Source organism: Anastrepha ludens, chromosome 3 (genome assembly GCF_028408465.1).
Source record: "Anastrepha ludens isolate Willacy chromosome 3, idAnaLude1.1, whole genome shotgun sequence".
Lineage (NCBI taxonomy): Eukaryota > Metazoa > Arthropoda > Insecta > Diptera > Tephritidae > Anastrepha > Anastrepha ludens.
The window spans coordinates 4,175,845-4,187,120 of NC_071499.1; the positions used below are offsets into that span (position 1 = coordinate 4,175,845).

Below are 11,276 nucleotides of genomic sequence, written 5' to 3' on the forward strand. Positions count from 1 at the left end.
AGCATCGAATATGAGCGTCTTATAACGTGGCTAGCGGCTTAAATATGATATATATTTTCTGCAGCCGAAAGCCTCCGATGCTAGCGCTGCACTACTATCAGTTTATATAATAATTTTATTGTTATGTAAGCCTTAATAAAATAAAAAAAAATGTTTTTAAATATTTTCTACATTCTTGGAAACAACGGTATTAGTAATTTGTAGCACGCGAGTAGTTTGTGTTCTGTTCATTTGTAGTAATATTTTATATTTATTTTTTAAATATTTTGTTTTTAAATAACTTTTAAAATTTTAATTTTTTGAAAGCTACATTTCTTCAGTAACATTTTACTATATAATTGTACAAGTGAGTTAGACATTTAGCCTACGTCAATACAAATGAAGTCGTATTAAATGGTGCATAATTTGAAAAAGTGCAAAAATTGATGTAATTTCAAGTAAACCTTGTAATAATATACAGTTGCATATATCCTTGAAAAACTGGTAGACTAGTGAACAAATTCAGCAATCGAAAAAGGTAGCTGTTGTGTCCTGGTGATGTGTCCTGGTATGATTTATCTATGTTTTTTTTTTTGGTATACGGACTTTGGAGGTAGAATCTTCAAAAGATACATATGAGCCGTATTGTACAAATACTGCCTAAAACAGCCATGCCCAGTTAAAAGCAGTGTCAGCATGAAGGTAGCGTTTCCATATATTCTCCGGATCCATTTCTGTATGTTGGGGATCAAAGTGAAAGCGGTTCTTCCCTTCCCACTATCGTTCCATTTGGCCTGCCAGTTTTACAGAGCGGTATCATCGATCCTCTGTAGGGTGCCCCTCAGTGAGGCTTTGTCACCAGATACCCACGCGCGTTTTGCATCCTGGTATTTTTGTTTCATGCATTTTACCTTTATATCGAGGGGCATTCTGCCTGCTATTACCCCTGCTGCTTTGTCAGATATGATCCTATAGCCTCTAATGATTCTGACATTGCATAATCTGTACACCTTGTTTAGCCTGTCTCAACTTGCTGGAATATTTCACTACGTCGCCCCACACTTCCAGAGCGTAAAACAGGATCGAGCTGCAGACGCTTGCTAACAATGCTCTCATTTGTTGCCTTGGTCTACCCACATTGGGCTCCAGCTGTTCTCGCTGCTCTCGCCGAGGTAAGATTCAGACATCATGGCTCTCACGTTTTAGGTACGTCGAGGGATATACATAGCAGATTTAAATATCACACACCTCGTGAATTTCATCAACAGCTTAAAGCGATTAACGCAATTATAATTAGCCGTCATGCAGACATCACGCTCCTCTAATCTAAAGTCCTTTCTTCCATTTCCCACTTTCCGGTTCTTCTCTCTCGGTTTTTTCTCTGTATGACATCACAATTGACGAATGAATTTGAGTCTTCATCCAAGTGAGCTCTGGCATGAGCAGCCATTTATCCTATCCTATCACACCCCGGCCGCTGCAGCCGAATAAGTTGGTACGTAATTACCATTCGGAGGCACAAATCTCCATACATGAAACAGCAAAGTGATAGAAAATGTTGTTTCTAATAGCGGTCGCCTCTCGTCAGGCAATGGTAAACCCCCGAGTGTATTTCTGCCATGAAAAAGCTCCGCATAAAAAAAAATTAGTTGCTGTTCGGAATCGGCTTAAAACTGTAAGTCCCTCCATGTGAGGAACAATATCAAGACGCACGCCAAAAATGGGATGATGAGCTCGACCCAGGAATGAAAAGGAGTGTATGTGTCAGTTATTTATTAATTTTTTATTTATTTATCCCACCCTGGGCATAACAGGAGCCATGCGTGGATATCCCACGGCATCAGTGGCAATTATTTTAAAACTCACACCTCCCACATTCATATCGAATCCCAAGCGAGGAGGGCTGAAGAACTATGCAGAACCAAAGTTACAATTGGCTCAGGCGTTCATCAAAATCGCATAAGTGTGATATTCTTGCTGAATAACCCCTGAGACCTCAATCCCATGGGACATGGTGCTAGCGATGTTCAGTTTTGCAAAAGCTTCAAAACTGAACCGGCGACTGCATTATGACTTGGGAGAGGTTTTCTAAAACCGAAGGTGCATCAGAAAATGCAGATTTGGTACATGGACGAATCTCTCATCGAGGAAAGTCCAGGTGTCTGCGGGCCGGAGAAAAGATACTCGGCAGCGTTAGGCAAGAATACAAGTTCATATATTTGAAGCGGAAGTGGAAGCAATTGAAAAATGCGCGGACCTTAACCTTTGAACGCAACTATAACAACAGAAGTCAAACTAATCTCTCTGATAGCCAGACAGCAATCAAGGCGCTCAACACTCTCCAGGTTACATCAGAACTCGTGCTGAAAAGTCTTGATAAGCTGAATATCTTAGGCTAGAACAATCGGATACAAAGTGTATGACATCTAGGGCACTAAGGAACTACTAAGAATGAAATGGCAGCCAAACTAACCTTGAAAGGGGAGGCCTCCCTATTTATAGACCCAGAGATATTTTGTGACAAAGGAAAGGGTAGTTTCTCCGCTCTAATTTAGGACAGATAAATCATACTGAGATAATCTGTCGGGTTTATCACGATCAATATCGATAATAGGTACCTTTAACCTAAGCCGATTTAAAGACTGTGTCGAAATAAATAAGAATTATTTGGGAATCATGACAGGAATTCTATTAGGCTACTGCAGATTGAATCATCATCGTCGTCAGTACCTGAGAATATACTCCAATGTAACTTGCAGGTTCCGTAGGGAGGAACATAAAACCGGCAAATGTATGCTGGAATCGTGCCCAGCACTGATGGATGAGCGGGACTCACACTTGGATAAGAGGGGGAAATCAAATTCAACAAAATATGATAAATACTAAAAGTTATTAAGGAAATTGTGCTTAGAGAAATGATTTTAATCCATGAAGTGGACGCATTACATCTTTCAGATTACAGCGCAAAATCTCTTCATAATAATAATAATAAAAATCCGTCCTTATTTATGCGTACTTTTCGCACTTAGATCATAAATTAAAATTAAATTAAAATGGATTAATTATTTTTAGTGCTTTGTTCTTTGTAGCAGAATAAAAAAATAAGAAGTCAATCAAAGCTTAACGAGCAAATAAAACCAAACAATACATAACTCAAATAGTAATAAAAACTTCAACAATGAGGCAACAATAACAACAGCAACACAAACAAATATTTTTCAAAATGAAAAATTAAAAAACAAAAATAGAAAAAAACACTAAAATAAAATGAGAAAAATGAGTGGCGCTCAAAGTGGCGGAAATTTCACAGCAGAAAAAATTCCTAACAATTTCGCGCGCGATTTGATGCTCAGAAAGGTGATGCGGACAAACACTTCTGTGTAAACACCGCTAACGGCAACAACAATAACGACGTCAATGCAAGGGCAAGTACAAAATAGCAGCAGCATTCAACTTAAGCACACTAATCCAACAACAACACAAACAGCAATTGCAATAGCCACGGAGAACAAAGGCAGCACTTGACTGCACACACACACACACCCACTTGCCCACCCACACACAGCAACGTGCTGCAATTGTTGTGGCTGCATACAACAAAAACCTTAAATGCCCTCGCTCTTGTGCCACAAACAATAAAACTCACTGCTCCTAGATGCGCCGCCAATGTGCAGCATGCCACAGCCGCATCCGGCGCCAAGCAACATAATACCCATAATAGAAAATCGCCATTTTAGAGGACAAAACGGACGGAAGCTCAGCATGTTGTGCGCGCGGGCCAAAGGCAGTTGCATGTGGCATGTGGCACGTCCACGTAGGAGCGAAATTGACATTGTTCAGCCGCTTTTGTTGTTGCTGTGGCATAGAGGTTAGGTGGCCGTGTCCTATAGATAAAAGCGATGACTGCAGAAATCGCAGCCAGCAGGTGGGTCGGCCATATTGCTTGAGGCAGTCAGTCACATTGCACTGTTGCATTAACTGTTTTTCCCTGTTGACAGCAGCAAAAAAGCGATAGTTTTAGTTGCACGGCGTTGTTGGGGAGATAAATGCAACGCTTTTTGCTAAACTCAATTGCATGTGTGGCAAGTTATAAGCAACTTCCGTTCTTGCCACAGCTTAGCACCTACTATGCCACCTAATTTATTTATGAAGCAGCGCGCGTCGGTAATTTATAGTTGTGCGATGTTGTACATAACCGTTAAGGGATATTTGAAATTGTTGTTGTTGTGCGCTGTGGCGAATAAAACACAGTTTAGTGGCTAATATGCAACTAGCTAATATGAGCCCACTAAATCGCTGACACTTGCAACGGTAAATCATAAACAAGCCACCTCCGACACCGTCGCTCGCACACAGCTGATTGCACAACAAGCGCATTAATTTTAATGACCGATAATTAGCAGCATATTCATGCCACAAATAGCGCCAATGCAGAATGTACCCGCCTAGTTGGTGGAGCGACTCCGCTCCGCTAACTAACTGAGGCGCCATTGGCGTGGCTGAGGCGCGTTTAAGTGTGTGTTGCACCACAAATACATAATTTCAATTAGATGGCTGTGCTGCAAATTAATTAATACCCACATAAATTGTTATTTAATGTTAGCGCATTACTTTGCGCGCACACTTGCCACACGTTCCCACCAAACCACACCACGCGAGGCAAGGCGAGAGCGCACTTGCCAGGTGAGTTTGTGTGGCATTAGTGAGTGACGGTTTGAATGTTGCAACATGCACCTGTTTTGCCACTTCCCGCAGCCTTATTTCTGCCACATTTCTAAGGATACACTTGAAGATCCCCGTTGGTGCTCATATTGCATATGACAGCTGCCTGTCGACGAAATGCGTGCACCAAAGTGCGCTGCCACATGCTACCAGTTTTTGCTGTGTGTTGCTGCGACCAGTGGTATTGATTGGTCATAAAGGTGGCGGCTTGCTTGGACTTACGTAATATTTATGCAAACTAAACAATAAAAAAGGCTGCGACGCTGCATAACGGTAAACAAGAAACAGGAAAATATGCTGCTATGTGGCGTAGCACGTTTTTGTCTTCGGTGTCGGCTTCACACGTCATTGCGGCAGCCACCACAACTCAGCGCAAGTGGCAACACGATAAAGTGTTTGTCTTTTTCTTATTTCGCTGCTGGTGTAGGTTAATGAAATTATTCACTTTTTGATGGGTTTTCTTTACATATTTTTTGTTCCGGCCAAAAGCTACTAGCCAACAGTTGTTGTCAAGGGTCCCTTTGCGGTTGCCGGTGCACGCAAGTGGAGCAGAACCGGCATCAAACAGTGGACAATAAGTGACTGTTAAGTGGCTACAAAAGAACTACATTTGATTGCAATGATTTTCTGAAAAAAGTAAGAAGCGAAGTGTAGACAACTTGCGCTGTCTACGAGTCATTTAACACAGTGACTTTGGCGCGCGAGTTTAAAAATGGGTAAGAACATAAAAAGTTCTCAGAAAAGCGGTCACTCCACGGTAGGCCACTAAAATATCCTTTGGACTCGGCATGAACCTGGACGTTCAAAGATTTATGAACAAAAATTAAAACATTTGGAGATGCTCAACCCTCTATCCTCAGATTTCCTTGATGAGTTTAAGGTACAGCGAAATAGTATTCACTTTCATGTGCATATTTACTCTGTAGGGTGCTGCAGATTTTCTTCAACACCAATACAATGTATTTTCTATAAAAAAAATCCACATACAATTTTTCTTAAAAAAAATTTGTAAGTTTCTTATGGCAAATACTCTAAAACATTGCCATACAAAAGCTTGAGAAGCAAAAAGGCAGAAATTTATTTAGCATTCGGCATCATCATCAGCCTTCTTAACTTCATCGCATCAACTGACTGGGACTGCATATCCAAGAGGAGATATGGTGGTGAAACGAAGAAGTTCAGCTGAAAGTACAGTCCAGAAAACAAGCTTTCAAATCATGGCAGAGAGCTAAAAGTGTACACACTCTAAGCGCTCACAACATCGCAAAATCCGAGGCCGAGGAAGCTGTCGCGAAAGTAAAAGAGCACGCCACAAATGATATCTATGAGAAATTGGATACTAAAGGAAGAGCGAAACATTTTTACGAGCTAGCAAAATCTCGTAATCGATTGGCACAAGATATCGCGTGCGTTAAATCCATCCATGACGCTAATGGGCGCATTCAAACACAAGACGCTGAAATAAGAAAGAGATGGCAGGAGTACTACAGCGAACTGTGTAATGTGGAATTCTCGCGCAGTAAAACTAAGTCGTGCAAATCAATCGAAGGGCAACGAAATCACAAGTGACGAAGTTCATGCCGCGCTTGCCAAAATGCAAAAAAATAAGGCGCTTGGTTCAAATCTGATTCCTTCAGAAATCTTCCGAGATCTTGTCAAAGCAGGTGTTCTCTGGCTCACATCCCTCTTTAACAAGATTGCAGCGGAATAGCTACAAGTCCCATTTTACAAAATCAAAGGAGATGTTAGGCGCTGCTCAAATTATCGTGGAATAAAACTTAAGTCACACTGTCTGAAGATCTGGGAACCAGTTTCCGATGTACGCATTAGAATATCGCTAAGATCACCATCAACTAGTTTGGTTTCGTGAGTGGGAAGTCGACTGTTGAAACTATCTACATTAGGCCGGGTCGATTTGTGGGGAGACAAAAAAATCGCCCATTGCTCTGTGAAAATCATATTCTAGGGATCGAAATAAGAAACTTTGCTGAAGGAACCTCTAAAACGAATTCTGATGTCCCCCAATTTGGGTCGAACCTTTTAGTTTCTTTTCTCATGTAAAGGCCAAATACGGTGATATTTTGAAATGAGTGTATGGGGAACCCCACAGGGGAGTTCCAAGGGGTGTGCCACTGGCATGGGTGGATCGGCCGTCCAAAGTTAGTGGGGGTCGGTCATACATTTGGACTCGATTGGAGCACTCTAAATGGGTCAAAGTGGGATTTTTAGTTCGACCTAATTTGGGAGACATCAGAATTCGTTTTAGAGGTATGTTTCCTTCGGCAAAGTTTCTTATTTTGATCCCTAGAATACGATTTTCACAAAGCAATGAGCGATTTTTAAATCGACCCGCCCTAGTCTACATTCTTCGTAAGGCCATAGAAAAACAACGGCTAAAGAAAGAAAATCTGTTTGCAGTCTTTATTGATCTCGAAAAGGCGTTCGACCGCGTGCCTGGAGATCTCGTTTGGACGGCATTAAGAAAACACCTGATCCCGAAAACCATCATTCACCATCGTCATTGACACTTACCATCGTGTAACCACCCAGGTAAATTGTGCGATATGGATGACCCAAACTTCAACGCTAATGTAGGCGCACATCGAGGCTCAGCTTTAACTCTTCTCTTTAATCTGGTGATGTACTACCTTACGCGTAAAATCCAAGGCAACCTCCCTTGGACACTGCTGTATGTTGACGATGTAGCCCTTCTCGCACGCGACAAATCCATCCTGAATCGGCGGGTTACCGTCCTTGCATCGAATGGCCTATGAGTAGGCCGCACAAAGACCCAAGTAACCGAGTTTCACAGCGAATTGTGAGAGTCCAGCTCTTACCATAAATAACGCCACCCTCAAAATATGTTAGTTGATAGCTTTAAATACCTGGGCTCGCATGTAAGCGAAGATGGGTGTTCCTATACAGTCATTATACAAGTTTGTATGTGGATATGTTTACATATATACAAACACATATGTGCAAATGCATATGAATGTACTGAAATGCTCTCATAGCTATAAATTTTCGCATTATCTGTGAAATAAACAGACACTCAAGGCGTAAAGAAACATTCCTAAAAAACCAAAAAAAGATCACTGAAAAATAAAATGTTTTATTTTTATTTATATTTCACAACTTGAAAGGAAGAATAGCGCTGTAAGCGTTATTGTTGCTATTATTATAGAGCTTTGGTTGTTCGGCGCTGCTGCATATTTTAGTTATTTTGTTCTGTTCCATTTCGGTTCTAAAGATTAAACAGCAAGAAGAAGCAGAACAAACAGATTTTGGCGGTCATTGCCCTGTGCACATAGCAAATGCACACGCAACCACAACAACAACAAATCATACTTGAATACAACAACAGATGGCATAAGAAAATATACGAAATTACATTGAAGCTTTTTCTACAAGCAAACACACACACACACACACATGCATGAAGAGCAATCGTAAAGGCACATTTGCGAGCTTCCAATGATCGGTGCACAAACACAGGCATACACAACTGCGCTAACACTTCCATATATATGCATGAGTGTACGAGTATATGCACTTCTGTGAGATAATTTTGTCTAAAAAGGAGAAAAAGTCACTGTTAGCTGCACAAACAAATCTGCTAACAACTTACTGTTAGCGCTGCTATGACGATCGTCGCTGCCACAATAACAGCAGCAAAAACTTTAGCAAACTCAACAGCCAATCGCAGAGTCGGACCTAACGCTCAGCCCCTCGCTTCCCTACACCACTCCTGACGAACTTACTGCTGCTGCTGCTGCTAGTAAACAGAAGACATCTTTTGCTCAAAGCCATCGGCGGCAACACCATATGTGGCAGCGATCAGCAGACGCGGATTGCGGGCAGCAACAACACTTAAGTAGTATCAAATAGCAAATTACTCATGCGTCGAGCGACGTTACGTGAGACGTTGCAAGGAGGGTGCATACCCCTATGTGTTGCCATAATAAACGACAAAGCTTAGTAGAACCGAATAATGGCAGCAAAGAGGAGAAAGCAAAGACAACAAATGCAGTGAATTGCCAAAAAATTCGCTCTCACACATACACACACGCCCACGTAAACATAATCATAAGCAAATCGACGTCCATGCGTGCCCAGGAACCTGCATACAAAATTTTGGTATTTGAAGTAGGGGTTCTGGAAGAAGGAGCAAGAAATGAGAGCGTCAAAGCAGCGAAGCACCAAGATCGTGCGAAGTAGAAGTGAAGCCACACAAATGCTACGCTTCGCACGTCAGCTCCCTACATTTAAGTGTTTTAGTATTTACCTACGTACATACATACATACATACATATATACATATGCATGTATATTTATATGTATACAGTGAACTCAAGCATATTTATGTTAGTAATCACGGAAGTCTAGCAATTACCTTGGGAGATCGATTTATAGTAGTGTTAGTCCCGTGCTTTCCAACAACTTCACGGGCTTAACGGAAGAAAGGAGGAAAAGGAAGAATACACAAAATAAACAAAACCATTAACGCTTAGATGAAAAAGTGTCCGGAAGAAACTACATCACCTAACGAGATCAGCAAATGAATTATCTGAGGAAGCTGGATCAACCAATGATATCAGCAGAAGTATTCAGAGAAACTTTTTGAAACTTTCCCCAATTAACTTGAACAATTCATTTCCACATTCATTAAAGGGTATGGCACTAGACCAAGAACAACGTTTGGTGCGTTTGATTGTCACGGCAAGGTAAAAAACAAAGAATGAATTCGCCTTGTTTCATTCCGTGCTTATAAGCGCATGCACGCGGCGAAAGAAAAGAACAAATCAGCTGATTTGCGATTACGAGCTTTAATAGATTCGCCTTCTCTGGATGCTACTTTGACCTTTGTTTTCATTTTCTGTATTGGTGGTGGAAAAAAATCAACCGGCTGGTTTTGTATCCTTTAAATGCCAAATAATCATAAAGTGCAAGGAAAAAAAATTTGGTTAAAGTGTTATCAGAATTTTCTTAAAGTAAAATATCTTAAAAATATTGAGTGAAAATTTTAAGTGTATCCGACAAATCCTTTTCGAGTTATTCTACAATTAACAAAGGGCGCTCGCGCGCTCCGGAGCAGATACTTGAAATGCGTTTTTCTCAAAACTATGTTTTTTGAACTGGTGATGACAGTAACTTAAAACCCGTTTGGTAGATTTTAATAAATACTTTACTGATTTTGAAAAACATAAAAAACTCGTGCTTGATCGAAGGATTTTTTTCGAAAATTTCGATTTTTTTTTAACAATTAATTGCCGTTTTTTTTCTCGAAAATCTAAAAAATATTTCCTGATTCCGCCATATTGTTAATTTTACAAAACAAGCTTCGATCAGGCACAAGTTTATCTATTAATAAAACTAGTTTCTCTTGTCCGATTGATTTTAGATGAATCTCTAAGAACTTGTAATGATCACCGCAAGGGACTTCTGGAAAAACGGGATCCACAGCGATAACCTTTACATTTATTAAATTTTTTTTCAAAGTTTGCTAAAGTCAAGTCGAAACATGATGTACTAATGCTATGTTTTTATATTTTTAAAATAAAGCAACTGACTAGTTAGCGCAATTTTTGGTTTCCTTTACGCATTTTTATTTCTTAAAAGATTAACTGATAATCGTACATATTTATATGCCAATGATTGGCGCAATAACCGCTTACGCTATTTTGGCCGAGTTTAACAAAGCGCACCAGTCGTTTCTTTCTCGTGCTAACTGGCGCCAGTGGCGCACACCAAGTTAAGTCAAATCCTTCTTGACCTGATCTTTCCAACGCAGAGCAGGCTTTCCCCGTCCTCTGCTACCACCAGCTGGTACCGCATCGAATACTTCCGGAATCGGAGTGTTTGAATCATGCAGTCGACAAAAATAATTAATTTCAAAATTCTTCAAAGGAATAAAAGTGTACTACCTATATACAAGTATTGATATATAAAATGAAAAAACAAGTACATATATATATTTATTTGCACTCTCAGACCTCGTTTTTTCTAATTTATTTCTTATTAAACTGAGAATGCAACTAAAAATATCCGTTTAAAAAAAACAATAAATTGATAATTTGAAGAAACTTTTTATAAAAAATTACCCTAGCCAAGTATTACTTCAATGACCCCGACGTGATTTGAACACGCAACCTTCTGATCTGGAGTCAGACGCGCTACCGTTGCGCCACGGAGTCTTCAAAAATTACTTAAGCACACGTCGTATTAAAAACTTATCGCCTCGAAACAACAACAGCAAAAACAATACTAAAATTCTACACACAGAACGACAACAACTGCACATTGGAATAAAACAAAGAGAGCGCGCACTCAACACAAACAATTGAAATTGATAAAAGACACCAAACAGCGCAAACGGCAACAACAAAAAGTCAGCTAAGTTGTCGATGCGAGCGCGCACAAGTTGGGTATAAAATTAGAATTCTAACGCAGCATACGTATTTACACGCACACACACACACGCACTCAAACATACGGCTGCGCTTGAATTGACATCAGTGCGGTGAGCGACCAGCGACCGACGCTCTAACAACAACAAATTCGATCTTTTGTGTCTG

General features: G+C 40.4%; 1 non-coding gene across 1 annotated transcript; it reads right to left on the reverse strand.

The window, feature by feature from the left end:
* Positions 1-10,823: 10,823 nt before the first annotated feature.
* On the reverse strand, positions 10,824-10,895 carry Trnaw-cca (transfer RNA tryptophan (anticodon CCA)). The gene has a single exon. It is a non-coding gene; the product is annotated as a tRNA-Trp (tRNA).
* Between the last annotated feature and the right edge of the window lie 381 nt (positions 10,896-11,276).